Source organism: Mastomys coucha, unplaced genomic scaffold (genome assembly GCF_008632895.1).
Source record: "Mastomys coucha isolate ucsf_1 unplaced genomic scaffold, UCSF_Mcou_1 pScaffold21, whole genome shotgun sequence".
NCBI lineage: Eukaryota > Metazoa > Chordata > Mammalia > Rodentia > Muridae > Mastomys > Mastomys coucha.
This window is the reverse complement of record NW_022196904.1, coordinates 162,644,727-162,672,316: the sequence shown is the minus strand read 5'-3', so window position 1 is coordinate 162,672,316 and position 27,590 is coordinate 162,644,727. Positions and strand designations below refer to the sequence as shown.

General features: G+C 37.9%; 1 protein-coding gene across 2 annotated transcripts in view; it reads left to right on the top strand.

Moving 5' to 3' along the window:
• The window catches only part of Prkg1 (protein kinase cGMP-dependent 1), a 1,194,975-nt gene that overhangs the window by 468,885 nt on the left and 698,500 nt on the right, over positions 1-27,590 (top strand). The window lies entirely within an intron of this gene.

The window sequence follows — 27,590 nt, the reverse complement described above, 5'->3', positions numbered from 1 at the left end:
AAAGTCTCTATTCCTGGCTTGTGATTTCCTAATACATATCTATATGCTAATAATAAATAATAAAGGGAGGGGTCAGTGCTGCAGTAGTCTCAGAGCTTTTCAATGGGTGGCATTGCTACCCTGGTGTGATGGGGAAGTAACTGAGAAGTACCTCCATTTAGCGATTGTCCCCTTCCACATAGCTAGACAGTGGCTGTGGGACAGGGATTCGTTTGCTAGGTTGCTGCTGTCACTATTGTTGCATTTTGTCTCCACTCTTTGGGTTTTAAGCCCAATTGTATCTATTTGATTACTTCTACTGCTCTCAAAACTCTACTTTTATACATGGGTACTCATGAGCATGTGTGCACATGTCTGCTTATCGTGTGCACGTGCACACGTGCATGCGCGCACACACACACACAAACACACACACACACGCATGCACACACACACTACAATTTTTGAAATTTTAAACATCTTGTCACAATGACCCATGTTGAAAGCATCAGTTACCAAGGGAAGAATGAAATGTCACAAGGAGAGGGACCAAGCTTAAAAGCCTTAGACCTGTGTAATGAGCAATCAGAACCAGTTGCATTGCTAGATTTGAAATGCACTGAATCTTGCTGAATGTTTAACGACATAAACCTTCATGGCTCAACATTGCTCAGTGGCTACATGTTTAATTTGTGAAATCTTTTAGTTAGATTTCTTTAAAGTTGTAATTTTGAAACTTTGAAAACAAGATTAGCAAAGGAAAAATTATTTTGTTGTTGTGCAACAAAGTAAAAGGGAAGTCTGAGTTATGATCAGTGTCTGCCCTATCTCCTTAAATTTCCTCTGATGACTGGAAGATTGTAATCTCAGCACACTCTCATGAGATCTTTTTTATTAACTGGATCTATTTCTATGTACAGTTGTACCTTGGTATCCATGGGGATCATTGACTTTGTATGAAAGATGCAATATTTGCATACAACTTATGCAGATTCTCCCATGTGTTTTTAAGCATGGTTAGGTTACTTGTACTTAAAATACAATGTTACATTTTATGTGAATAATTGTTAAGACAGTTTTTATTATGGAATAATAAGAAAAAATCTATGTGTATGTGTTCAATACAAATATTATTTCAAGCCTTTTCTGTCTGCAGTTGGTTAGATCTGCAGATACAGAGGACTGACTGCGATCATAACAGTGTCTGTAATTTACAACCTGTCATCCCATGCATTATGGAACAAAGCCCCAAAATAGCCTGATGCTGAGAGGAGCGACTGTCCCTGATTATCCAGGGCAGAAGAAATACAAGCCACATCATAGCCTTTATTAGTGAATTTCTCCAATAGACTCTTATGTAAATGTATATAATAGTATTCAAAATAGTATTCAAAACACTTATTATAAACATTACCCCTCTTACAACATATATGGACACTTAATAAGCTTAATAGACCTACCATTCATACCTTACACACACAACCCAAGCACAGTACAACACACACACACACACACACACACAAACACACACACACACACACACACTGTTTGATAAAGAATGGTCCATGATCCTGCTAGCAACCATAATCTATGGAGTCAGAACTTTTGAACTGGGGCAAAGCAGTCTTTGTAGAAGAAGCCATCCAAGTGATGCCCCTAAAATTAAAAGCCAGCAACAAGCATCCCTGGAGGTAAAGTACTAACCTAAACATTTGCATAGCCTCATATATATCAAACGCTCTACACTGGAATATTTAAAACAACACATTAAGCGCTATAATAAGTAGTGTATAATAATAGGTTTGGCACTCCAAGGCAGTATCTTCTTGTTTGCTGTTGAGCGACAATTAAGGCAAGTTGTGCTTTTCTCCTCAAAAGTGAACTGTCTTTGTAGAGTACCAATAACACACTGTAAGGTTGTTAGCTTGAATAATATTATAGAGTTAACTTAGAAGAACTGGTTGAGAGGGAAGGAAAAAATTAAAAAATCATGTGTGGTGGGGCCATGTTCTCTAACACGGATCACCGTTTGATTTATTGGGTTTGATGGCTAGGCTGTTGGGAAGAAAACAACAAAGAGAAAGTTTAATTTGATTTTGTTGTTATTCTTTTTTATACAGCTGTTGAAGCTTGATTAGATACAAACAAATGTGGACAGACATTTTTAGAAGACCAGTTGGTAACTGGTTGAGAATGTAGATACCTGGTCTAGATCCCATCAACTGTGAAAGTTCTCCTAGGCATTTAGCAGGGTTTTCCAATGAAGTTCACAATGAGGTCTCGGTCGCCATAAATGAGCGGCTTGTCTCTTTGGTTTTCACCATTACAGGATGGAAAGACATTAATGTTTCACAGTCATTATGGAAGAAGCAGAATATCCTTCAAAATTGAGACACTATAAGAGTCTCTTACAGGCCTAGAATGTTGATGTATACATAAAAGGAGGAGAGCCAGCTGCTTCTGTAGCCATTAGTAATTGGGGTTTCATATGAACCTGACAGTAGATCCTAGAAAAAGTGAGTGTTGAGTTATCAAAGGACAGACAAAAGGAGACAAAGAAGTAAATAAATATCCACGGTTGCTGAACACATCCTCTGAGGCTGAATTTCACCTCTTTATTGGTTGTTTTCTTATAAAGGACTGTCGGTCCACTAACAAGCACACACTTTATGTCCCATTTCTAATAGAGCAATAGTTTAAGTGTCATTGTCTCTAGCCCTTCAGTGGGGTCAGGCAGCACTGTTAACATCTTTCCTGCTGCTTTCTGTTTATTTTATTTCCAAAGTAAAGTGCTGTGGAATGCTTCTGTGCAGGAAGCTGATAAGAAGAGTCTCTCTGGTTGGCAAGATGGCTCGGCAGGTTAAGGAACATGCTGCTAAGCCTCGTGACCTGAGTTCAGTTCCCTGGACCAATGTAATAGAGGAAAAGAACCGGAAAGTTATCCCCTGACCTCCATACATGAACACACAAACACAACACACACACATACACACACACACACATGCACACACATACCTATGCACACATGACCTTCAGGATCCCCCAAAAGTAGTCCTATTAAACTTCTGTTCTTCCTTCTTACTCTTGTTTCTGGATTGAGCACTTCTCTGGAAATTTAGGGTTCAGGTAGGTAACATTATTGAAAACCACTGTTCTGCTTGAATCCACAGGCACTGAGTATGTGAGTAATAGTCATTTCTTATCACCTGCCCACTGTATAGGTGACATCTTTCTATGTGTAGTGTTGCCAAACTCCATTTTAATCCTTTACACTGGAGATCAGCAATGTCAGTGCACATCTATGTAACTGGTCTTTAGGAGCTCAGGTAACTTTCGTAATAATAATAGACTCATTGATCTTTAAACTGTCTCTCTCCTTGGTAACTCTTGTCAGTCATCGTACCCATAATTTCAAATATTATTCCTTGTATTGATGGATGAAGATCAAATTTTAGCTTTGCAATTTTATTTATCAAGAATGTCCTAGACTTGGGACTAGATATATGATTCAGTGATTAAGAATATATACTAATCTTATATAAGTCCCAACTTTGGTTTCCAGAACCCATATCAGACAGCTCACAGTGGCTTATAACTGCACTCTGGCCTGTAACTAGTGTCTCTGCCTTCCACAAGCCCTTGCACTTACATGCATGCATCCACACACATACACATAATTTAAAATATGCACTCAAAATATATTCTAGGCTCATACAAGTTCTATGAAGCATTGCTAAATACCCCCCAGGGAGCATCTGGGGACCGAGAGGAGATAGAGACACACAGGGAGAGCATTCTTGTGCAGTTAAGGTCTTAATAATCCAGCCAGAGAAAAGGGCTAGATAAAAAGACTACAATTCATTTTGGCATAAAAAATAGAGATAACTTGAACAAGGAAAGAAAAATGTTCTAGACTGGAATGAGAATGTTCTCTACATGAAATGAAAATTAACTTGTGACAGAATTAAAGGGTAAATGGCTAACATCACATCCTTGCATAGTTTTTAACATCTGCCACTTACTTTTGAAACAGGAAGCACTGGCTTTATGGCTGTGCTGAGTGGTAAATGAACGTATGTAATGGATTGGGTGCCAAAACTTGGATGTGATGCACCCTAGAAATGCTGCTTACAGTTATTGCTGTCATTACCATGGGTGCTGTAAACACTGGATGATCTAAAGGGACTCGGAGCCGTCATGTTCAGAGTCTGAAAGGTATTATTGAGGAACACGGGACACAGTTGAAAACCCCTGAGGAGACAAGGGCAAGGAAGGGAAGGGGTTGTGCTGCAGCCTGGGTTCTCCAAAGGAATTGTAGATGGAGAGCTAACCCCTGCCCCCTTTGTAACAATTTTTAACTGGAGAGATTTTTCTAAAGCATACTGTGAATGAACTAGTTAAAGAAACACTAGCATCAAAATTGTGTTACAGGTAAAGACACAGGATAATAAGTAGCAAGAAGTTTACACTGGCTGGAGATTCCATTCCAATCCTTCTGCTTGGCAATAGGGCTTTGGTCTGTGAAGAGGTGATGGCCATTAATCTCCATCAGCGGTATACTGTCATCGCTTTTGTCCCCAGAGTCCCCTGGGTGCTCAATTTGTTTTCCATCCAACATAGCTTAGGCTACAGACATTTACTTGTATTGATTTTTCCCTGATACTTACTTTTATTAATCAAACATGACTTTAAAATGCATCACATAATTTTCTAGTCACAAAAAGTGTGTTTATAAAGGATTACACATTAAACATTTTAAAATTTACATATTCCCTAATACTGTAGAAAAATACTAACACTTGGACCTTAGATATTCTCTCTGGAACATATCAAAAGTCAAGGTTGTGCCTCCTCTGCTGGTTAATCTCCTTGTTAATCCAGATCATGGTCTCTTTTGGTTTTAGGGGTATTTGTTTCTATTCTTTTCAAGCAATTACTAGCTTGATTTTGTTTTATTTATTTATTTATTTTTGCCTAACATTTATATAGAAATATTAATTGCTTGTCTTCTAACTTACTTTTCGGTCCATTTTCGTTATTGACAAATGGTTCCTGTGGGTGCTCAGGGTATAGATAACTCTCCTCAATCCATGCAACTTGATAGCCTGAACTTCAAGAGGAACACTTGGCATTCATGTTTCATGAGGAGATTGGCTTAGACGCTGTTATGAAAACCTTTTCGGAACACAGCTGAAGAGATCACAGTAGTAGTGGTGGGTAAATGGGTGCTGTTGGGAAATGCGTTTGCCAATGATATCTCTCTCGTGGTTGACAGGACAAATCCGCAAAGGCATTTTAACACTCTCCACATTGTGTTGTGATAGCATTTGGCTATTCTGCTTTAGGACTAGCATGTCTGACTCGGTTGCATCACCAGTAGCTTAAATTATGGAAAATTATGTTGAGTGATTGTAACTGCTCAGCAGAATCCTTCTTAAAACATTAAATGCTGGCAATCTGGAGTCCTTTACAACCATGTTCTTACGTTTTTGGGATACCAGTTAAGCAGGCATTAGATTCCTCTTCAGAGCTCTCACAGCAACACCTTCATGACCAAATGTGCCCTGGTTCTTGTGGTGAACTGAACGTCAGTTGTTACTAATGTTTATATTCCTCCATGTGGTATGCTGTTCACAAAAGCGAACTTTATAAATAATATCCACAGTGTGGGAAATCAGGTTTCTGGTAAAAAACAAAAAAACAAAAAAAAAAACTGTCTTTTCCAATGGCGTTCTTGCTAAATCAGCCATTCTGTCACCATTCAGAGACTCTCTATGCTCCTTTTACCAATAAGAATTATGGGCCCTATCCAGAGCTCCCAGGGACTAAACCACCAACCAAAGAGTATAGGTGAAGGGAAATGTGGCTCCAGCTGCATATGTAGTAGAGGATTGCCTTATCTGACATCAATGGGAGGGGAAGCCCTTGGTCCTGTGAAGATTTGATGCCGCAGCACAGCGTAGGGGGATGCTAGAGCAATGTGGGGGGAGTGGGTGAGTGGGTAGAGGAGCACCCTGATAGAGGCAAAAGGAGGGGGGAAGGAGGGTGGAGTGTGGGATTGTGGAGGGGTAGCCAGGGAGGGGGATATCATTTGAAAGAATTGTGGGTCCTTTTGGGCTCTTTAAATGAGTATGCATGCTTGTCTGATAGCTTGGATTTGCAATTAAACATTGATCTTAGTGTGTTCTACAAAGCCTCCCAGAGATCTGTGTTTGGAAATAAATTGATATTGTAATCTAAGATCAATTCTGTGGGACCAAAAAGAATAGTGGAATAGGTTACAATGAGACCAGTGCCAGGGTCTTTGGAAGTTGAGAGTGGCTAGGATTGTGGACTTTGGTCTGATAGCATTTAGGAGCTCACCAACTACATTTGACTGTTCAAAATATATCATTTAGAGTGGTGATACTACTTAAAGAAAGGTATAGGAGTTGTTGATTTGCAGCTTGTTTAGGTTTAGATTTTCTTCATTAAGTGTAGCTGTGGCAATGGAGTTCATGCTCCTGTCAATGGCATAAAAAATAAACAAAAGACAAGCACCCGAAGGCATGTGAGCAAACATAAATATAAACACAACATTCATTTTATTGAAGAAAATAATTTTTACATCTTAAATAATTTGATAATTTGATTTGGTCATCTTAAAGGCTTTAACTGAAATGTTTCAAATTTATGAGAAACATACCCAAGAATGTGAATAACCAGAAGGGGAAAGCCACATAGTGACATCACAAGTGGATGCCTGTGCATATAAACTCAATCAAGATAAGAGATATACGATGTCTGATATATAGGGCTCATAAGTGAAACTCAAACTGAGCGGGAGTAATCTATCTTTGGAGAAAGTCAATTTGAGTAAAAGGAATGTTACAGAGAAAAATAAAAATGAGAAAACCTGTAATGTTTGTAGATTTTAAGTCTATTTTACTATTCAGAATCATAGTTCAATAAAATACATTATTTTAAATATGGGTTGTTTTGAACACCTCTTGTTAATTATGGACTTATTTGAAATATTAAATCTCAGGTAACTCTTTACTATCACTCCATCGGTACTTATTTTTTACTCCTCTCATGGGGAATTACAGAACTCGCTTCAGAACTCACCTAAGGTATTGATAGGAGTTATTGATAATATGAAAAATTGCATAGCACATTGAAGTGCTTCTTAATATTTCTGGCAATGGTAAACCATATATAGAGTACTACATCAGTTACTTTACTGTTTCTCTAATAAAATACTATGACCCAAAGCAGTTCAAGAAAGGAGCTTATTTTGGTTTACAGTCCAGGGGAACTGTTGCAGGAAAGACATGGCATGGAGGGGGGCAACAGGCTGCCTGATCGGTGTCATTCATGCACAGGAAACAGAGAAAGAGGAAGTAGGGCAAGGCTATAAAACCTCAACATCCACTGACTACTTCTTCCAGAAAGATCCACCTCCTAAAGGTTCCATTACTTTCCCCAACAGTGTCCATCAACTGGGGACCAAATATGTGAGCCTATGGGCACAGTTCTCATGCAAGTCACAAAACAACACCATATACCGTCCCCTAAGTCTCTGATAGTCTGCACCATTTAGATGCGTGTGAGAGCATTCTGTGATGTTCTAGAAAAATGGAATCACCTGGCATTTCTCAAATGTGTCCTTTCTTTAAATAATACATAGTTTCAATGTTTTAAATGCTCAATTATTCTTTTTTATTTTATTTAATTTTTTATATTTTAATTAAAGTATAATTACATCACTATCTGCCCTCCCTTTACTCTATCCAGCCCCTTCTGACTTCTCTTCCTTCAACTCCTTATATGCTCCCAACTCCCGAATTGAAAGCCTCTTCCTTCCCAATTACTATAGATATATAAATATAAGCTGCTTAAAGTTCACATATTCCTAACAATTTCTCCTCCTTAAAAACTTGATGTACTTCACTAAATTATTTCACCTTGAAATAATTTTGAAGTACCTTAACAAACTCTGAATAGCTCAGTTGGATCACTGAACGATGTAAAAGACCACAGCTTATTAAAGGAACTTTCTCTTTTTAGAATAGCTTACAGATCATGGGGAAAATGCCAAGTCTCTCTATAATAATGTTGTTGTAAACCTTGAAGGAGAAATTAGCTCCTTTGTCACGATTATACTTTAAACGCACTAGGGTGGAGTTCTTGGAAAGAACTAGAATGGTTCTTTACATTCCCTTTTAATCTCCTCCTAGTCCCCAGCATCTTCCACAACCTCTACCTCCTCACCTGATGACAGTGTCTTTGTGGCACATGGTCTGGACCAAAAAAAAAAAAAAAAAAAATGCTTGCTATTCATTGGCTGAATCTCCTCTTCCTAGTCCAGGCTGCCACTGGCCAGGCCCATTTGGTCTTAACCCTTCTCTTTTCTTGTGTAACAGAGGCCCCCAACATTATTACTCCCACCCCACCCCTGAACAATCTCAGTCAGTCATGAATATCAAATTAATTTTAATCCTATCTAAAAGGAAGGACACATCTGCCAATGTTGTTCATGTATTTTTCTTTATTTAATTTTTTTTTTACTTATTCACTTTACATCCCACTCATTGCTCCCCTCCTGATCACCTCCTCCCACAATCCTTCCCCACTTCCCCTTCCCTTCCCGTCTGAGAGGGTGGGCACCTCCTGGGCATACCCCCACTCCAATTGTTCAGGACCCACATGAAGGCCAAGCTGCTTTTAATGTCCTAGGCAAGGCAGCATGGGAGTAGGGTATGGACTGGAAATTTTCTCTTCTGGTTTGAATAGTATTTCAAAACTTAGCAGGTTGTTTGGCCTTTCTTTAATTCTACCAACCTTATTAATGGAGGAAAAATAATAAGATATATTCCATGGATTACTGTGAGACTTGAATAAGGCAAGCAATGTAGTCACAGGTAAAGTGTTGTGTGTTCCAGCTGAGAATACAAAATCACAATGTGGTGATGGGTGTGATGGCATCTCTTTCAACCATAACTGTCTTAATAACTATCATATAACTTCAGAACCACGATTGCCAAGATTCCATGCTCTGTCTTCTTTGGTACCTTTTTGCGAGGTTTTGTTTTCTTTTATTTTGTTTTTAATTTCCTTGACATGTGGGCTGGAGCGATGGCTCCGTGATTAAGAGCACTGTCTGCTCTTCCAAAGGCCCTGAGTTCAAATCCCAGCAACCTCATGGTGGCTCACAACCATCTGTAACGAGATCTGACGCCCTCTTCTAGAAGGTCTGAAGACAGCTACAGTGTACATACATATACTAGATAAATAAATCTTTGGAAAAAAATTTCCTTGACATGTAAAATGATCTTTCTCTATAGTCTCTGCCTCCTGAAATAAAGCCTACTTTAAATGCACTTCCAAATGTTCTTTTCTAATCCTTTTGTGGTTTGAATCTGTCTCAGCCAACTTTCTATGGAACATCTACTGGCTATCAGTTCTTCTATGAGAACTGTTTACACATGGTGCCTTGGTAGGCTGATCCCAAAGAGTTAGGGATATGCTGTATAACTCTATAACCGTTCAGTTCTGAGCAACGAAGTACTTGAACATGTGATCATGAGGGCTGGCCAGTTACCTTGTGCAGAATATAACCCTCAGCTGTTTTCTTGCTAGAGAATGAGTGTTGTTTTCTCTTATTTATAAGTCCCCAACCTTCTATCAGATAACCCTGGGTCTTTTAAAAATACAGATAATTAGCACTGATTAGAAAAGAGACATGTGCACTAATAGTCTTTAGTTAGCAGGTAAGACATCAGAAGTGTTGGGCAGTCTTAGGGACATAGAACCTCATGATGCTCAATGCTATTTAAGAATAAAAAGGCAGATAGAATGGCTTTCCCTTCTGGTCCTACTACTCCAAAAGCTGAAGCAGGAAGATTACTCCCTGTGCTAAGAACAGCATTTTCTGAGAAAAAAAGAAAATCTTACCTTTCATTTAAAGTGTATACTAAAATGCTTCCTTGATACCAATGCTCCTTTTAAGCCATATTACTAAATGGTAGTTGCTTTTTATTTTTTAATGAAGAGCTTATAGTATCCTGATTATCCTTTTAACACTATTGACTGACATAGCTGCATTTAAACATTTCCTTTGGAGTTCAAAATATTGCAAAGATTGTAATCTGTCACAGGATCGGTGGCCATAGGGACCCCTGCCTTGGAAGAGTCTTGTTTTGAATAACAAATCTCTGCCTGAAGATGGGTAGACAGAACTCATTTGCAGTAGGCGGCTGTGGACCAGCTCTTGGAAGTAATTAGATTGCTTCATAGCTTAGTTTCAGAAGCCTTGCACAGTGTATGGATTCTTAAATAAACAGCAAGAAAATTATATTACAAAGAATGACAGCCCACACACAAATCCTCTAGTATAATGGAAGCTGATTAAAGATGTTCAAGTGGGACAAGACTCCTTCGTACCCACCTACAAGGCTCTCCTAAATTTTATTGTAGCTAAGTAAACATTAGAACACTTTCAATTACACTATTTGCTTTAGTATTATGTTTTATGCATCAATCGGGCTCTCAAAGAGCATCTTAGATACAGAGGGGCATTGAGCTATATTTTATTTTCCTTTCAGGATCTACTTGAACTATTATAACTTCACACTTTCTTATGCCTAAAAGAGTAGAGCAGACGCTATTAGTCTCAGGTTACAGCCCAAGTAGCTATAATGCAGCTACTTGCTGACAGCCACAACTCCTGCCCTTAGCAACTATTCTCACTTGTTATTAATACACTGCAGGACACAGGCTTTTCCCAGCAAGGCTCCTGTCTGCAACAGTTCTCATTATCACAGGGAGTGTTTATTCATCTCTCCATTTTGTGAATATGTTAGTCACCCTTGTTTGTTGGCCTAATCCTCCAGTTTCTAAACTGACCCCCCCGCACCCTCCCGCAGATGCCTGCCTCCCTTATTTGTTTTTAAATCCACTACTGCACTATTTAAAAGCACAGGACTTATGGAAAGACTATTTGAAGTCTACCCTCTTATTGAATTGTACGTGCGCGATTCAGTTTTGTCAGTGATGCTTTCCAGTCTCTAAAACGGATTTATCCTGGGTAACAACAGGAGCCTTGCACATTTTGATGACTCTTGTATCCCTAAACATGGCAAAAACCATTCCATTTTATTCTTCCTTCCTGAGATTGAGTCACTTAGAAGCATCCTGTCGGTAGTTTTGTCACCAGTGTAGGTCCTTTGGAGGTTATGCGTGGGTTTATAGCGCATACCGAGGGGATGGAGTCACACTGTGGAATAGCGCATGCTCAGTATACACAGCATTTGCCATCATTAAAAGTGGCTTAGAAGTCCATGTCGTGCTCTACTAGAGGCTTGGTGTAGATACATCTCCATTCTTTATGGCCTTTCATGATGACATGAATAATATTTCTTAATGAATTTTAGTAATCTGAAAACTGAAATACTGTCGGGGGGAAGAAAAATCTATTCTCTACTGCTAGAATCTTTTCTTTAATGACTATTTAAAGTTTAGCATTTCAAATTGATGCTGTTTAAAGAAATATTGACCTTAGTATAGCTCGGTCTCATTAAGAACTGACCACACATTACTTTAAAATAATTACCTTCCAAATCATTTACTCAGTTATTCAATAGCCACTAGATTGGCATCCTGTGGTTACCAGGATTGGCATTCTCTGCACAGTATTGTTTTTCTGAGGATACTCTCTCTTTAAACTCTGATTACTATTCGGATCACTGCCAGACCTTCCATGTTTTCCACATTTGTTCAAGGACATCATTAGACCCTGAGAGGGTGTTAGAGAGAATTTGCTGGATGCTCTCTAACCACATGCATCAGTAACTTGATTTAGAAGTTTGGAAGGGCAGATGCAAAATTTAGAGTTGAAGGTTGACAAACTTCAGGGGCTTGGAATGCTTGCCTGTGTGGCATGCACAAAGCTCTAGATTTGATCCCCCGCACCAAGAGAGAGACAGAGAGAGAGGGGGGGTTTACAAACATTGGCATCACTAATACAAGCTCAAGATATTTTTAAAGTTTTATAATATTAATTATTTGAATTGCTAAACTTAAAGGTTCTACCTCCTGAAACTTTAAATAGAAGAATACATCTTTTGAAAGCATGCTTTAATCTGAAGTCATTCTGTCACAAAAAAATGTAAATTTGGAGTTTACATTCTTTGGGAAGAGTATACCATGGCTATTTTCTATTTATTAACTTGAATACATATTTTAAATTGGATCAGAATATGCAGAAATGAACTCCAGAGTTAATAAAATAATTAAGAGAGTCTTGGGAGGGGTATCTCAACAAGGGAAACTGACTGGACAACGGATTCTGTGATTGGTTGGCAACTACAAATAAATTAGAAATAATCACGGCACTTATCATAGATATTTAATCAAAAAGTAATTTTAGTTATTTTTAAATACATGTTCCTAATATTTGATAATGAATCGGAATACGTCAGTATTTCTAACATAAAAAATATAGTTGTAGAACTTGATAACTTTCCTTTTAATTCAGGTATATTTTTTCAATATTTGTTTTGAGCTGAGTTTTGATACCACATGGGTTTCAGATTAAAGTATGTCTATTTTAATCAATGGAGTGAATGAGAAACTGTATGCCATCAAATTAGACTTCTCCATACATGTATAATAGATGCAGAATCAGCTGTGGCTAACTTATTGCTCTGTGGCTCAGCCTAACCAAAACATAGAAAATACTGAGAGTAATATGGGTTTCTAAGAATTGCTTCTCATAGCTATGATCCTTTTTCAATAAAGAGAGGTTAAACTTTGCATGTAACATTTGAACATAGCAATCCCTAGATGTAATTTGGTCCTTACAGAATTGAAAGTGGGCTAAAACCTTAATTCTTAACAATTGCCCTATGAGAGCTTTTTGGTACACAGAAAATCAATGTAACAGTGGAAAGATATTTTAATATAAAGTTCTTAGCATTGGAAGTGTGAACAACTTGTTACACTTCAGGAATTAGATTTTCTTTCTGAATATAATTGGAGTGGAAGTATTTTATTTGGCTGGTGACAGCACTGTATGCCAGCTACATAGTCGACTTTGACATCTGTATTTACAGCTAGATGCTATTTCCCAGACCCTCATTTTGGGATAAAATATAATCAGATCTCCATGTGTTTAACAAGGATCCTAATCTTTGAATTTTTTATCCAGTACCATTCAGAATATGATTAGATGAAAGCTATGTGGCATTAAAATTTTAAATGCTCGCATATCATCTCAGTAAACTATAAAGGAAAAATTTTTTCTTGGGAGCCCAACAAAAGCTTTTCTATGGCTTAGACTGGTTCCCTTGTTCACATTTTCTCTGCTTATTCTAAAGCTTCTGGCTCATTCTTCTATAACTCCCCTCTTCTCTTGACTAGGTCATGAGTGGAGTGCAACTTCTTTGGTTTCTTATTCCTATTTAGGTCCCCCTTTTCAGAATATTCTCAATAACTCTGGAAATAAAGTAGGTAAAAAATACCTGTCTCAAGGAGGTGTCAAGGTATTAGATGTGGAGTTAGGTAACTCATTGAAAAAAAAAATGAATGCCTTCCTAGCATGTGTTGGACATTTTGGTAGGCACCATGTTCACAAATAAAAGAAAGTAAGCTAATATAATAATGTCTATTAGGACTGTATTATAGTTAATACATACATAACCTGTATATGTGAGGTAGATAGATAGATGATAGATAGATAGATAGATAGATAGATAGATAGATAGATAGATAGATAGATGGATGGATGGATGGATGGATGGATGGATGGATAGGTAGATAGATAGATAGATAGATAGATAGATAGATAGATAGATAGATAGATAGATAGATGTGTGTGTGTATGTGTGTGAGAGAGAGAGAGAGGGGGGGAAGAGAGAGACAGAGAGAGAGGAGGGTACACCTGGATAGAAGGCAGCATGCTATCACAGGCTGAGGTGACAGACATGCACAGGGATTACCCTGAGCAGAAACATAGAAACAAGAAAGAACATGACAAATATTGAGCGTTGCAGGACGTCATGCTGAACCACAAGCCCTGATTTCCATAGTATGTTTGTTCACTGGCTAATAGCATTAGTACTTCTTGAAATTATTAGACATGCAAATTTCAGAGCACACACATATACACTCGTTCAGAAACTGCTATTAAAGCTGCCTTTCAAGTACTTCCATATTCACTTAACTTAAAAATCATGGTGGTCTCCCATAAGAATTGGGCCCACAACTGTTTGGGACTCATGTAAACATGAGAGATCACGGAGCCTGTAAGAGTCTTACCTAGGTCCTCTACCTATGTGTTATGGCTGAGTCACTTGAGTTCCTGTGGAAATCCTATCAGTGGAAGTGGGGGCTAATCCTCACTCTTGTGCCTACTTATGGGACCCATTCCCCACTACTGGGTTGCCTTGTCCAACCTTGATGTGAGAATATGCGCCTGGTCTTATGTAGCTTGTTATGCTGTGTTTGTTTGAAGTTCCTAGGCCTGTTCTTTTCTGAGGAGGCAGGGGTAAAACTGGGGGGTTGATCTGGGAAGAAAGAGAAGATGAAGAGAGGGGAGGCTGGGCAGAGGGTAGAAACTGCAGTTGGGATGTACATGATAACAATAATAATAGTAATATTAATAATGAAGAAATCATTGTATCCTATTATGTTGAGCCTATGAACTTAAAATTGTTTTTCTTTTAGCAGATCTTTAACAGGAAGGGGATATTTGTTTTATTTTATGCATTTATTTGCTTATTTGTTTATATATTTATTTACTTATCAATAGGTCTATTTCAGCAATTTGGAGACTAAATTATCATGCATGTAATAGAGGTTCAAAAATGGGGTAAGTGTCAGGAATGCATTTGGATGATATTTACTAAGACATTACAATTCAGGTGAAACATGCCAGGATGGACTGAAGAATGCACTGCATAAAGACCAGTATCACTAGTTAGCATTGTGCCTCTGACTGCTTCTGGTTCTGCTCTTCTCTTAGTGGTGTATTGCTGGAGCTTTTTCTTCAAAGCATAACCAAAATGCAAGTGTTCCTCTCAAAGTAGTTATCAGTTTCATTTTTGGACAAGATAAAGCCATCCACTAGGTTTCTGTCTCTAGCATCCAGACAGATTGCATCAGCATATTTCTCCCTGGCCTTGAGCCAGCATTCCCATTAGAATTTCTGATTCATTTCAACAGAATTACAATTACAGCAGGGAGGATTGTCCTCATGGTGAAAATAATAATTTTATTATTTCTCTGACTCTAAAATAAAAACAAACAGAAAATTGTTTAGCAGCTCTTCCAAGGGCTTTCCAATTTGTGTCCTTGCACCAAAAACTGTTTGGTTCACTGGCTTTACTGAAATGCCTTTGGCTTGTATTATAACAGTGTACTCTGCATGTGAGCTATCTGGAGCATAGCTTAAATGTACACCACAGAATTAATGTAACCACAAAAAAAATGGTGATGAAGATTCATTGTGCCCCAGTATTTAGCCAGCCCTCCATGTGAGGCACTTTGCTCAGTATTTTACCTGTATTCTCATGCAATCTTGAAGACAAATGTATGAGACATAACTCATTTTCATTTTTTTTGTTCCAACTGTGAATTTGAGGACTCCTTAGGCTAACTAGGCAGTTGAAACTGGTCTAGTTTTAGAAGAATCTGACAAGAGGGAAGGAAAACTGTGTCCATTCTTCAGAGAATGTGATGAAAAAGAATTTCTATGTTGTGTTGCACATATGTGAAGAGACACAAATGCTGACCCAGTCTTGGTTGAAATAGTAAGACCTGAATGTTCACAGACAGAGGCAAACTGTTTCATTTCATCTGAGGCAGGTGTAAGGTTTCTAGGAAGTTAGTCTATAGTCATTATCAGATGCCACAAATTAATATGTATATAGATGTCTTTCATAAATATTTAAGTGAAAACTGAAACATGGGGGGAAGAGAAGACTCAGTTGCTAAAACATTTGCCACAGGAGGAAGACTTGAGTTTGGTTTCCCCAACACTCATTTTAAAAACTAGCCCAGCTCAGCAGTGTGTGTCCATAATCCGAGTATGGGGAGCAAGAGAGAGGTGGATGTCTGAAGGGCTTATCTATCTGAATAGATGAACTCCAGGTTCAGTGAGAGACCCTCTGTCTCAAAATGCAAGGTGGATGAGATTAAGGAAGACTCTCAGCATCAACATCTGGCCTCTCTACACAACCTGCATACACTAGTGAATGCACATGCACATAGTAAATAAAAATTTAAAAAGAAAATAATGTAAGACAAATACAATGTATTTTAAATTTCTTGTGTGTGCATGCATTTGTGTATGTGAGTGTGTATGTGTGTGTGCATATATATGTGTGCGTGTGTGTGTGTGTCTGTGTGTGAAGTGTGAACATACATATGAAGGACAGAGAGTAAATTTTGAGAGCTGTTTCTCTTCTACTATGGTAGGATCTGGGATTCAAACTCAGATAGGATTGCAAGGCAATTGCTTTGCCTACTGAGACAACACAACAACTTGAACTCTCTTAAATTTAAGAAAATTACTTTTATACTTTTTGATAGGAAATAATTATATTTGAATCTCAAAAAGTTGCTAAGTTTGTCTCCATAAAAAATAACCAAATAAAATTATTTTTTATTTAGTAAACTTGATTTGCAGGTGATAATTGCATGTCTTTATGAAGTATAGTATGGTATGTCAGCATATTTATTTGTGATGGTAGATATGTGATAGATAGATTGATAGATAGATAGATAGATAGATAGATAGATAGATTGATAGATAAATAGATTGATTGATAGATAGATAGACAGATGTAGATAGATGATAGGTAAGGGATTGAATCAAATATTATCTGTCATCTCAAACATTTTTTTCTTTGTGATAACATTTAAATTCTTCTAACTTGAGTTAGATGATCAGCATTTTAAACTATAACCCTAGACAATACAAAAGCACTCATTGTTCTTCAGATATGACCGTGAATTTGTACCTTGTAAATGATTTCTCTCTGACCCCGTTCCCTGTCTTCACTGACCTCGCAGCCACTATTTTTCTCATTATTTAGGTGATGTCAACCTTTCCAAAATAATAAAAGTACTGAAATCATGTATTATTTGTCCTTCTGTGTTTGTCATGATTTTTATTAACCCTGGTTTGCTTTAGTTTTTAAATTGCTTGATATACCTTTTGAAATATGTTTTCCCTGTTCGACTATCCATTACATCATAAATTATTAATATACTACTTCTACTGTATATTTCAACTAGCTGTTTTGCTTAACTTTGAAAAAATTATAGCAGTGTTCTGGTCTCTGTTCAGATAGGCAGTAAAGGGCAAACACAAAACAAAATGAACCCACAGCCGTACCTACCTAGCTTTTCCTCCTACCTTTGAGCTTGTAAAATGAACTACAGGTAACTAAGGAATGCTGACAGCAGAGGTCTTCTCCAGGGATTGGGTATCCAATACCAAGCCCTCAGTCCCAAAAACATGTACACACACAAGCAACACTATACAGACAGAGCAGATTACATTTTAGAAATTGTGTGTGTGTGTGTGTGTGTATGTATGCATCCAACACAATTAAATTTTTAAAGACCATAAGTTTTAAAGATATAAGGGAGAAGTATAGAAGAGGGTTTGAATGGAGCAAAAGAAAGAGGATAATAGTAAAAGTAATAGCTTTTATGTTTGTGTGATATTTTCTGTGTGTTAGATAAGACATACTTTGTGTCATAACTCCAATACTGTAATATAACCTAATATATATGAACTTATTATAATTTCCATTTTGAAGAAGAGGGAAATGTGAGGAATCTTAGGGCTTACCCAAGATGGTACGTTCAGCATAAGTGTTAGAGCAAGTATCAGAGTCCATGCATTGTTTCTGAAACATACCCTTGCCATTGTCATTAACTATCCTTAAACCACAGTCAACTATGGGAGAAGGTGTTTAAATCATCCTTGGAAAATATACCCTGATTATGTGAGGCCAGGGGAATCTTGATATCCTAGATAAAGTCCCTAGCTTTTCATGTGGGTGTCACTTTCCCCTGTTAAATCATAAGATCTAGAAAAACTTAGGTTAAAGGTAAGTCACAAAGGGAATGGAGAGATGTCACAGTGGTTAAGAACACCCAGTTTCAATTTCTAGAACCACAGGATTACTTACAACAGTCTGCAACTCCAACCCTACAGAGCCTGACACCCTCCCCTGGCCTCTGCAGGCACCAAGCACACACATAACACACAGGCATCTGTGAAGGCAGGACAGCCAAACTAATAAAATAATGAAACAATTTTCAAAAGATAAGTCACGGGTCTATTCAGTGACTCTTCTTGATTACTGGGCAAGGTTATTTTTTTTTATTACGCATGTGTATCTGAGTAGAAAAATAGGAAAGTATATAAATTCTGTGCTAAGACAATGGACTTTGAATACCTTCATAAGCAATGGCATTTACTGCCAGATATTCCGGAGGTGTGCTGCTCTCCTTTGCTGCTTTGCATGCGAATTAGCTCAGTTAGAAATATGTAGATCTGGATTTGAGTGAATGAATACTAGTAAAACGATCACATTTCCAAGTACTAAAAGGAATTATGACGATAACTCTAAAGGAAGCCACAAAGCTCATCAAGCCTGTTGAACAGAAATGGGAGGTGAGGGACAGAAAGCTAGGGACTTACCTTATCCAAGGTCTCTCAAGAGCACAGAGGAGGATGCCAACCAGCACTCTGATTGCTTTCATGTCAGGATGTTGTCTAGTAACTGCCTCTAAGCTCCTGAGAGGCAGATGTTATAACTAACACAATGCCACCTTGCTTTCCTTGAAAATCAGCACTCTATCTCATATTTGTAAATGAGTAGATAGTTCAGCAGGACTCAGATAGGTCATGATCAGATGAACTATAAAATGTGAAAATGTCCAGATGACACTCTCGTGAGCTCACAAGGCCACTCTGTGGCTGGCTGAGCACTTGGAACTGTTGTATTTTGCTAGGTGACCTTTATATACATTACCTTAACATTATTCATCTGTCTTTTCCCTTTCCTCTTCTAAATGTTCACCCCTTCCATATGAATACAGAATGAAAAACGATGATTTTTTTTTCCTGAAAAAGAACCACATTTTTCTCATTCTGTTACCGGTTGCTGATAAATTCAATTTGATGAGTATTACTGTTATTTTTTGGGTTGGGTCAGCTCAACTTATCTTTCAACTTCCTTTTGCTTGACCTCAATGTGTATGTACCTAAAAATGACACAGGGGAAAGTTTCTGTTTGAATCCATTCTTTTCCATAAGACCATGGGCTCTAAGGAGACTCAAATATAAATAGATAAAGCCAGGAAACCAAGTTGGACAAACCTATGCTTCCAGAGTCTGTCTCTATTTAGAGAGGCAGACCTTAACACTTAGAGGGATTTTGTAAGTTTTCCTTACTCTTTCTAATTAAATAATGAACTCCTGAAAGAAATATCAACTTGACAAGACAAACTCATCTGCCTTTAAAAAGGTAGATTTTTCTACCTAGGTTCTTCTTAACACATGACTTAAAAGACAACCTGTAATTGATCTGGAGAGTCAACAGCAAGAACTCAGATGGCTAAGTGTCTAAATTTGCTAACGGATATTCTAATCCAATGAGGTTAATTAGAAAGAAGTACTGAGCGTCCCCTGTGTGCATTATCAGCACAGACTTTTGTGATCTAATTTAGTGCCATCCATAAACAGTATCCGTTCATCTATGTGGGTGTTTAGGATCGCTCAAAGACTTGCTCAGATTAAACGGACACCTTACTTAGTACAACTGCACTGCCAGCCTTTCCTATTTACTTTTCATTGGCTAAATTACTGAGAAATAGACAATAAAGGAGTAAAAAGGAATAACTTTAGAAGCCCTAAGCTTTAATAGTTTTAAACGCTATTCATATGTAAATGTTTTCTCAAGAGACACCTGAGTTTATAAGATATTAGTAGGTTAGTATGTAGATGTTACAAGAACTATGGATGTCTCCAGGAAATTTGGGGGCGGCATGAAATTTGAATGAGTTTGCTATGATTACTGTCTAATATACTGTATTTTGTAAGGAGTTATACTATAAATCAAGTATGTATGTGATTTTTAAAACTTTTAGTTACCTTGGAGTATCAGAAGAATGTTGAAATTGTTTGCATGTAAATATCTTGGAGTCAGTAACTGAGAAGGCTGTTTCACCCAGAACTTCTGGTGTGTATTTTCTTCCTTGAAAAATTCACCTACTTCCATTTGCCTAGTAGAAGTAGTTGTTAACTCCTTAAAGCACAACTTGGTCATTAATTATAAGCCTTCATTGTGACCTAGACCTTTCAGCACATCCCTTGAATATTTGAATACATCATTTAGCTTCTACTTAAATATTTAAATTAGTTTAAATTATTTTTTTTAAAAAATACCAATTTACATTTTTAAATTAGTTTCTTTTTATTGTTATTTTGCCTCCTCTTTTTTACTCTTTCTCCTTTTTCTTCATGCCCCTGCCCCTCAGGGCTAAAAAGATTGTTCAGTGGTTAAGAACACAGGCTGTTCTACTAGAGAACTTTGGTTCAATTCCCAGCATCCACATGGCATTTCATAACTTTATGTGATATAATACCAGTTCCAGGATATCTGAAACCCTCATGGACGCACATACAGACAGAACACAAATGTACATAAAATAATAATAATAATAATAATAATAATAATAATAAATTTTTAAGTGATCTATGTAATGACTTTTAGAATAATTGTTATTTTGCCTTTCTGTGCCAATTTCATGTGGTCAGTTTGATCAAATTTAAAAGATAAATTAGGGCTGGTGAGATGACTCTGTGGGTAAGAGCACTGATTGCTCTTCTGAAGGTCCTGAGTTCAAATCCCAGCAACCACATGGTGGTTCACAACCATCTGTAATGAGACCTGACTCCCTCTTCTGGTGTGTCTGAAGACAATGACAGTGTACTTATTTGTAATAATAAATAAATCTTTGGGCTGGAGTGAGCAGGACTGAGCAAGCAGGGTCTACCAGAGTGAGTGGGGTTGACCAGAGCAAGCAGAGGTCCTAAATTTAATTCTCAGCAACCACATAAAGGCTCACAACCATCTCTACAGCTACAGTGTACTCATATACATAAAATAAATAAATAAATAAATCTTCAAAAGATAAATTAACTGAGCACACCAATTTAAAGCTGATTTTTATAAACTGTGGTTTGGGTTAATACATTTTCAAGTTAGATGTGAAATAGCTTAGACTTCTGAAATGCTTTTAGGAGAGGTTTGTTTTGTTATTTTGTTGTTGATTTGTTTGGGGCTTTTTCTGATTCTCTCTCTCTCTCTCTCTCTCTCTCTCTCTCTCTCTCTCTCTCTCTCTCTCTCTCTCTCTCTCTCTCTCCCTGCCTGTCTGACTCGTGTGTGTTTGTGTGTGTGTGTGGTGTGTATGTGTGTATTGTGTTCTTTACCCAGGCCAGCTTCACACTCGTCATTGCCCAGCTTCAGCCTCTTGAGCGCTGTGATTTTAATCATGTGTTACCATACTTAAATTAGATTTAGATTTATTTCTATGAGTATGTTGTGTGTACTGGTAGAGCAGCCATCATATAATATTTTGTCTTTGGATTGATATATTAAGCACACTGGTATAATGTCCATCTGCTCTTGAGATCAGTAATGCCTGTTTAAATAAATATCCTCTACTTTGCTACAGCTTCATACAAGGGTTCGTGAAAGTGTCTATTTCACTGTAGGGCAGAGTTCCATTTCATTCTCTAGGCATTACTTTTGCACAATTAGAGCCAAATACCTATTTAGGAACTATATCAGAGACAATTGGAGTGGATGAGTAGTAGTTTTTGCATGGCATAGTTTTGAGTTAGACTCTCACATGTGTCAGCACGGGCTAATCCACAGAAGGTAGGACCAGTTCTATAGAGAACAGAAGGCCTTTAATCATATAAAAAATATTCAGACATCTCTCGTCAGCTTTATTAGTGGAGAAGTGCATAGAGCCGGATGTCTCTTGATAACATTGTACAAGGCTCTTGGTGGCCTTGTCTCTGAAGTGTGTAAAAAATATTCGGACATCTCTCATCAGCTTTATTAATGGAGATGTACATAGAGCCGGATGTCTCTTGATAACATTGTACAAGGCATTTGGTGGCCTTGTCTCTGAAGTGTGTGCCTTCTTTTCCTAGGTGCCTCACTGACTCACATCAGTCAACCAGAAACATCTCAGGGTTTATCTGTAACTATACATGGTCTCTTTTACTCAGTCCTCACATTTCTATTAAGGTCATGATTGATGATAACACTAATCATAATTGTAAATAATATTCTTGAGAGTTCTGTGTATTCTGGATTATAACTTTTCCTATTTTTCTCTATTTTAGAATGTACTCTAAATGAACTTATTTTGCCAAAATGAACCATTTACTTGTAATGGGCTATTATGGAATGAACAGTTGGAGGTAGTGTCTGGGTTTTGAGGCCAGAACTAGATGATTATAATAGCTTTATTACGTCAATTCATCACTCTGAAATTTAGTTTCATCTTTGGGGGTGAAAAAAAACAGAAGACTTATTTTACCCATGTAAGTTTTCTTATGTTTTCAACTAAATCTTGTATCTAGTTACCTCAAAAGAATATTTTTCTCTTTAGATTGTTTCCTTTCCTGATAATTTTTGTACTTGTCTTGTCAGGCCAATGAGTTGTACATTGAATCACTTACATGATACTAATTGAGCAATTCCTATGTTCCTGTTGTTGCAAGGGTTGTTGAAGTCACAACAGAGAAATAAAAACCCTTCTCCAGCATTTTGATGAGTGGGTCAAATCATGGAAGCATCCAAATAACATACAGTTACATCTGTAGTGTGAGACAAGTAGAGATGTACATGGCAGTTGGTATGGATGCACAGAGACTTCCTAAAGAAACAAGGATGGAAGAGGTGAGTGTGGAGCAGCGATGTGTCTGAGTAGGGGTGATGTTTCTGGCAGAGAAGAGTAAATATGAACAAGATGTTCAATTAGACGAGATGCCAGCTAGGGGCCCTGTGAAGTCTCTGTTCTCTAATCCATTCTCTGCATAAATACTGATGTAGTCTTTGGAATGAAACCAACATGCAAGGGGACCTGCAGTTTAGTAATTGAATCATCCCTGACTTAGCTGCTTAGAGCTTCCTGGGAGCTTTCAATAGCGTTTAGATAAACATTGTAGGGCAAAATTGCGATTAATCTGGGCACCTTTGGAGCGAGCTGCCTTTTGTCTAGGAGTCCTTGGTAAGTCTCCTGTAGGTCTAGCAGAGCTACCTGCTCTTCCCATCTCTTGAGTCTAGTTCTAGAATAGGTGATCCATTTTCAGACCCTTGGGAAATAGATTTTTCTCTACCAATAGAAAGTTCTAGTCCTTCAGATGGTTCTACTTTGCTTGATGTTTGGAGGCACCTCTTCGGGGCAAACACTGTGCTGAGAAGAAAGGGTTTGTCAACAACTAGGAGGAGGTCTCTGTAAATCAGTAAATATGAACTTAGTTCCACTTGGTTTGCAGCTTGAATCATGTCATAGTGTTTAGAGATTGTGGAATTTTACTTTGAGAACTAACTATGCAAAAAACATTATGAGATGAAATTGCATTCTGGGTAGAATAATCTATTGATTTTTTTTTTTTTTTTTTTTTTTTTTTTTTTTTTTTTTGCTTCTAGGAGGTTCATAGGCTAGTATGACTTTTTTCATGGTTGACTCTTCCACACTGAACACAATATTTTGAATTAGTAAATAATACTAAAACTACTATGTGTGGGCCGCCATATCTGTTAACCTTCTAAATTTAGTAGACCTGTGATTTATATATACTTCAGAATATCATGCTGGATATAGAAAGTATATACACAAAAATAAATTAATGCGGGAATGACATTTAAACACTATACATGACGTTTGGGCAAAGTCAAAGCTACTGGGTTCCCTTGTCCCCAAAGTCTTTTGTTAAATCATTAATTCTTCTTTTTAATTTTTATTAGATACTTTCTTTATTTACATTTCAAATGTTACCCATCTTCCTGGTTTCCCCTCCAAAAAAACCCTATTCCATCCCCTCTCCCCCTACTCTCCAACCCACCCACTCCTGCTTCCTGGCCCTAGCATTCTCCCACACTGGGGCCTAGAACCTTCACAGGACCAAGGGCTCTCCTCCCATTGATGACTGACTAATTCTAATCTCTTGCTTAGGATGCCGACCAAACACAAATGCACAGCTGTTGAATCAAGTCCTGACCCATGCTATCACCTCTGTATCACAGAGGGAAGGCTTGCTTTCCTAATACTCTTTCTCCAAATGTACTCCTGTTTCTCTTATACTACTGCCTTTTGAGTCTGATTCTCTATTTAAAAAAAATCAACATATACACAAATAGAAAAAAGGTCTCTTGACCCAAAAAGCTAGCTGACTTGTCTGAGAAAATTAGCCACAACTCAATTCTATCTTGTTCTGACGACATGACCAGAAAGTCAGATTTTAATGTCAAAAACCACAGGTTTATCTGATTTTTCAGACCAAGAAGCTTTGTTCTGTGAAACACAAAGTAGATGCAATTTAAGCACACCTTCTGGGGTTCCTTTTGGAGTAGCTGTGAGCTCATGGTGAAGGAGTAAGCTGTGGTCTGGGATGGTTGGCCTCTTTCACATAGAGGATTCCCAGCATCTCAGGCACTGGCTTTGAAGTACAGACTATTATGTGTAGTGGGTACTTAGTTCCTCCTGTCAGAATTAACTAGAAGGCACACTCAGAAACTACCATTATCATACCCGAAACATGAGAGAAGATAAGCAGAGGAAAGATATTGATGAGAGGGATTCAGGAAAGGGAAGATACTTTGTATATTATAATTGAGTTTCAAATTATCTCGTAGAATTACCCTTTAAGAGGAAATTAGACTGCATACAATTTCACCTAATTATCTCACTTAAACATGGGGGCCGGATTCATTTGTCCAGAGTCTCTGACATTCATTTTACATATGAAAATGGGGAGCAGGAAAATAAACTCATTAGTACAGACTAAAGAGTATCCCCTAATTCTTTCCCCATATGCATCATTTTAGGCACACTGAGGAGCTTGCTTTCTTCCTAACTACATCACTTCTCAGCACTGTGCTAATGTTTCCTTAGTTTTTGTCAGATTCCGCAGTTATTGTTTTAATTTTTCATGCTAGCTTTTCCCATTCTGCGTTCTTCTCAGAGATTTTTGTATATCTGATGTTTTTATTCTTGGGGAGTCAATGAGTTTTTTCTCTCTTTTTTAGAAAAAAAATTTATGTTTATTCAGATGCATGTGGACCTGAGTATATATATTTATGGAAAACACATGCATGCCTGGAGCTCAGAGAGGTCAGAGGTGGGTGTGTCAGAGCTCCGGGAGCTGGAGTTACAGATGGTTTTGAGCTTCCCTGTAGATCCTGGAACTCAAACCAGTGTCTTCAGCAAGAGGAAGTGCTCTTTACCACTGATCCATCTCTCTACCCCCACTGGTAATAAATTGTTTTTCCTCAGTATCAGAAATTAAACTCACTAGAATTCCTAGACAAATAGGATTTGAGTATAAATCAATGGAAGCACTTGTTTCTGCCAGTAAATGTTCCTGCTTGTCCGTGGCTGTTTAATATGACTTCCCATAAATAATGCCAAAGAGCAAGCCCATTGTTTAATGCTGCTGAGCCACCAAGAAACCCAGTGGATAAACATGCATGCCACCAAGCCTGATGACCCAACTTTGACCCTTGGACCTACACAGAAGAAAGAGAGAGTGGACCACTGTAAGTTGTTCTCTAACTTGTACATGTACACTGTAAGAAGGTGTGTGTATATACATACATGCACATGCACATGCGCACACACAAACAAAATAAATAAACTTAATTAATTAATTAGTTAATGTAAAAATTTAAGAAACCAAAACTGCCATCCTTCTCATGTGTGGGTTTTGTACTTGTGAGTCCTTTAAATGAAGGCATGTAGAAAAGCTTGAGCTATTCAATACCTACAGTTTGGAGATCAAAACACTAGATTCAAATAGAAGAAAATGGAATTTCCTAATAGCCAGCCTTGCTTGGACCTTTCAGGGATTGCATAAGCCTTCCAGTGAAGCTGACAGTGTTACAGTAGATGTGACTACATTTTAGTGACGCTAAGTTCATGCCTGAGAATCTCTGCATTTATTTTGTTACTTGGCTTTCTAATGATTCCCACCCTGTGTTGATGAAATGTTCATCACCAGTCCCTCATTCCTTGTGGTTCTGATTAAACTGTTGTTCTAGGTTTTCCTATTCTCAGTCAATGGCCAGGATAATGACCCACGCAAGCGTTTGGGGCCCTTAAAGATGAGACACAAAAATAATAAACAAATGAAACTGCATTTTTCTCTAAAATGATTATCGTTAGTTTATGTGTTTAGTGCTCAGACCTGCCCTGTTTCCTGTCCTTCCCTGACCACAATTTAATGTTCCCATATTTCTGAATCATGCAATAGCCTTCTAATGCATCCTTTTATGTGTACTTGAGGTAAAATTTTGGTCAATTTTTAAAATTCCTGTTGCTTGTAATCATAAGATTATGATGGTGTCAGGAAACCCCAGCGACTTGAATTCTTTGCCCATCCTTCAAATAGTATATTCATTTTGCTGAGAGAAGAGAGCCACTAGTGACACACTCTCCGGATCTCTAACTTCGACAAGCACAGCAAGTGCTTGGATTGAGCAAAGATGACCAAGAAACTCAAGGAGGCTGAAGCTTCTGCAGATGTCTTTTGGAAACTTTGGGCTACGGTCCAGTGCTCAGTGGATGGATTCTTAAGGAAGTGCAACGGTACAGTGCCCAATGGATGGCTTATACAGTGCCCAGTGGATGGCTTCCTACGGAAGCTCTATGGTACAGTGCCCAGTGGCTGGCTTCCTAAGGAAGTGCTACAGCTCTTACAGGCCTGCGCATTGGCTGCTGGTAGCCCAGTGCTGACACCTACCTCAGCTTTCTCCACCTTACCCATCCTGTGAATCTCCTTACATGTTCCTGCGGTTACCAGCTATGTTTACGCTGGCTCTTTGTCCGTTTATGAAGTTAGTGGAACTTCAAGACAACTTACAAAGTATTATTTTCTTAACAATGAGACTTGATATCCCCTCAGAACTGACTTGCCTTTTTGACAAACTCCCTTTCTTTGTCTTGAGTGGCAAAAACAAGTTCTCTGTCTAGATGCAAACTTACGCTGTTTTAGGTTCACTTTCATTGTAAGATTTTGCTCTTGTTCACCATGCGTACAAAGTTGTTTTTCATAGTCAAGTATGAGCACAGATCTACAGCAAAAGTGCTTGTCGGTGGGCTTGCTACTTTCAGTCGATTCTCATGGGCATCGTGTAGCATTTGATGTGACATACACTTCCATAAGAAAGGGCATAGGCTTTATTGTTTTCTTATTGTTTTGTGATTCTTAAAACACCAAGAACATGAACAAAGAAAATATGGCTCGTTAACCAAGTCAGTCCTGTGACAGAATCAGTACCCACTTAGCTCCACAGACACTCGTATTC